This window comes from Chinchilla lanigera, unplaced genomic scaffold, assembly GCF_000276665.1.
Source record: "Chinchilla lanigera isolate Chin_1 unplaced genomic scaffold, ChiLan1.0 scaffold00124, whole genome shotgun sequence".
Taxonomy (NCBI): Eukaryota; Metazoa; Chordata; class Mammalia; order Rodentia; family Chinchillidae; genus Chinchilla; species Chinchilla lanigera.
In genome coordinates, this window is record NW_004955525.1 from 1,776,773 (window position 1) to 1,780,982 (window position 4,210).

Consider the following 4,210-nt stretch of genomic DNA (forward strand, 5'->3'; position numbering starts at 1 on the left):
GTTTAAATAAGTTATCACACAGCCACTAAATGACTACTAGGTAAAATCTTCCTAGGTAAAACCTTATGACCTAGCTAGCAAACAAAAGATGTCATATAGTAATAATTGTGGGGGAAAGATTTTAATATTTGCATTAAAACTGATATATCCTATTCATACCTTCATATGTTTGGATTAAATCATTTAGGATATCAAGGTTTCTAGTTCAAATAATAATAATGGTAAGATGCTAGCCTGCAAAATCAAATTCCCAAGGCTAAATAAATCAGAACAAATAGAATTTCAAGAAATGATAAATTTTATAGGGCTTTGGACAGGCTGGAAGATGAAAATTATAGAGAAAGTGATAGATAAAAACAATAACAACTGTATATGCTTTTTAAAATTATTCAACAAATTTAATACTTAACTGATCTGATCATCTCAGAATAGAATGTCATTAAGTGTGAGAATTTACCTAGAAATCCTACCCTTGGTTTTTTTCCCCCTGATTACATGATTGAAGACATGTGATTGTCAGAAGATCTTAATCGTTATCAAAAATAGTGTCAAAGACTGTTAAGTATAAGACCTCTTAAGAGACTGTCACCTGACACTTGGGAGACTATGTCCAGGAACATTGCTTCAGAGATCTGCTCTAGGCTGCAGAGCAGCCACCAGGTGCTGCTGACCCAGACTGAGGGCTATTAGGATGCTGTCACAGCCATACTGCTTATCCTCAAGGAGAAAGATGTGATCATAGCCAGCAAGGACAGGGCTCTTTGAGTACGGATTAAAAGAGACAGTGGCTGGTACTGGCCCAGCGTTTACCACACCATGGCCTCTCTTTGCCCTACTGTCGCTTAGTGCAAGATAGGAGACAGACATTTGTGGGCCAGGGTAATGGAGCCACAGTGGAATTTCACATTTCTGAAGATTTTAACAAAGTGAACTTTATCAAGATCTATCCAGCTTATTTGAACAGGGTTTCTCACATCATCAGCTTTGCCACAGAATAGGTGATCAGCATTGGCCACAACAAGTGCATGACCTTGATGTGCACCTGGAGCAGGAACATGCTTGTGTGACACTTCTCCTCTTCATGAACTTTATGTTTAGAATATAATGTAATACTCAATGCAGTTTCATTGGTGATTATTCTGAACAGATTACCCTGCTGAAACTTGAACAGAGCACAGGTTTAGTTATCACAACCTTTAAAGGATGTGAAGGTAGTCCTGTTGCCTGTCTCTGGTGGGACCCAATATTATGGTTACTCTTCTCAGGAGCATCTGACAACAACATCATGTGGCACACTGGAGGCAGCAAAGCTCAGACACTCTTGCTTCGGGGCCACCATGACAGAGTGCAGTGACTATGTTACCATCAGCACTCAAGGTAGCACATCTCCTGATCCTTGGATGAACTGTTGTGTGGAACATGGACATTACTAGAAAGGAGGGTCCTCATTGTTTGAAAGTGAATGATTTCGGGCAGAAATGTGAGCTGATTTTTTCTGAAATACAAAGCAGATATGGGACTTGAAGACACCAAGGTGAGACATGAAGACCCCAGGGTGAGACCGCCTTTTTGCCAGAAGTACAGACAGGCTATGTATGAAAAATACAGCAGCAAGTGGTCCAGTTACTTGGTCATGGGCTTTAAGTTCCAGATCAAAGTGTATGACTTATGCTTCCACTCCAGTAAAAGTGAAGATAGGATTTCTCTAGCAACTTTTCACAAAGGAAAACATAATATGTCCTACATGTCCATAGACATAGTTAGGGGACAGATGGTGATGTGTGGGACTGGTGGCTGTGCAAATATATGGGACTTGATGTCTGTGGTCCCCTGCAGTCTGGTGATTTGATTTTCTCCATGTCTACCCTGGAGCTGTTGATGTCTACTCCTTACAAACTGTGGCCTCCACCAGATGAAACCCTTCTTGTGTAGCTCCATGGCCACTGTGGCCACTTAAAAATATTTTTCTAAAAAAAATAATGTAAAGGAACTTACCTATATGAACCAAAATGGAAAATTTCTGTAGCAGTTCCCTGAGGAGTCAAATGACTTCACTGAAACTTCCTCATAGCCAGTGAGCTCACAGGTAAGGAGTCATCTGGCCAATGAGAGCATTAGAGAGGAAGAAAATAAACAGAAAGTTAATGTCTGGAACTTTCTTAAAGCTGTCCTAAGCACAAACACATGTCCACTCAGACCAGAAGGTCTTCCAAGGGCCCAAAAGATCCCTGTGGTCAGATCAGGAATTTGGGGAAGGAGGAACTGAAGAACTCAGAGGACATCCCTTTGCTGACAAGGAGTATAGTCCACAGTTCACTGTTGATAAAATTCTTCAAGATACCTGCTCTCTTGAGGTAGTTCCACAATCCACATTTAGCATCTGGTTCACTTCGGTTGTTTCCCTTCTTGGGCAGTGTGCCACAGGCAAACATTTACACTTATTGTTGAATCAGTTGTGAAACTTCTATTACAACCAAGTCAGTCCACATTCTTCCCTTTCCCCAGTTACTATTAGTGGTAAGGCATCTGTTTGTGATAAGTGTGAGGTATATCAAATAAGTAATACATGCTATATTTATTTGTCTGTTGCTTAGCTGTTAATTATGAGCAGATTAGAGAACACTTCTATTTTCTAGTTTTCTGTGCAATAATTCTTTGAGTAAGCTCACATTTCATTGTGCATCAAATTTGTAATACAGTACAAATAAAGTGTTTTTGACTTTTACCTTTTTTGACCCCGGAAGCAAAGGATAATCTCAGTAATATTTTAGTGCACTTAGCTATTATAGTAGCTATGGTACTATAAAATATGATGCCCTGTGTATCCTAGGAAGCTTTTTTACTCCTGTTTGTGGGTTCCGTTTTCGTGGGAAGGGTTGGAGAATATATGCACAATAACATATTCCTTGCCGATTACAAAGAATATTTTCTAAAATTTGGCATACTTTAAAATTTTAAAAAGAATGTAATAATCATATTTTACCATCTTTGTAAGAAATATTCTAAACTGTGGAATTTTTGTTCTAGATTATTTCTTTTCTAATAGAAATACCACTCCTTAACACTTCCACATAGGTAATCTAAGAACCTAGGACTCCAATTATAATTTTAGCTAGGCATTTCTAAAATTTCAGTGTAAATAGAATTCACTACTGAACATATATTTCTTACTCTAGACTTGATCCAAGGTATTTGGAACTTCTCTAACTGCAATTGCCTAAATAAACACATGTGTATAAGGAACAGGGATACATTGGAAGTTCCATAAACTACAGGAAATAATACAATTGTTTGTTATTATGGGCAAATAGAAGGTACTGATTTTTAGTACCACAGTGATTGGATTCCTCTTTCTAAACATTCAACACTGGACATGATGAAATAGTTTAAAAAATCATTCTTTCTATATGAGTTAGAATTTTTACTAAGAATAATGCATTTTTTATTCTTCAAATGCTACTAAAGATTTTTTTGAGATATTATAATTCAAGTTCATAATGTAGTAATATGCCATGTGATCATAGTCATTATACTTTGAAGGTTTAACAAACTGATCTCAGGCAAATCTAGATTTCTAGTAATCTAGTGCTATGATAAAACCCTACTGATCTTACAGGGTATAGAAAAACAAAGCATTTTTAAACAAGTGAAATATTTAATTCATTCATGGACAAGTATTGTGAACTTTTCAAATGGTATACTATATATGCATTTGTATATACTATAGAAACAAAATTAATAACAGAAGACTTTTAAAAATGTTGTTTTCTATCTTCTCTAAACAGCTTTCTCCCATTTTACAAGTAAATCAATTTACATAGACATGTTTTCAGAGGTCAGAGAAGAGTGGAAAAATGACTCTGAATTTATTCAAATTATAATTTCCAAAATATGTACATATTTTATGTAATTTATGAATGGTGGGAGAAGGGAGGGAGATGGAATTGGAATAGAAAGGGAGGTAAAAAGAATTCAGATGTGTTATGTACAAGTACTAATATCACAAGATAAATGTAACCATTATATACTGCAGATATGTATTAATGAAATTGTCAAATATTCAAAAAATTAAAAATAAAACTGCACAAAAGATATGAAATTGTAGTAGTTTTGTATTTTATGTGTAGATAATGATACATTATATAACTAGTAGAAATTTCTCTCTGAATTGTATAGTACTTTATTGTCATCTATAGTCTTTTTCCAGTGC

The 4,210-nt window shown here is 36.0% G+C and overlaps 1 pseudogene; it reads left to right on the forward strand.

The window, feature by feature from the left end:
- The first annotated feature begins 606 nt into the window (after positions 1 to 606).
- On the forward strand, positions 607 to 1,849 carry LOC102023630 (annotated as a pseudogene).
- Positions 1,850 to 4,210: the final 2,361 nt, after the last annotated feature.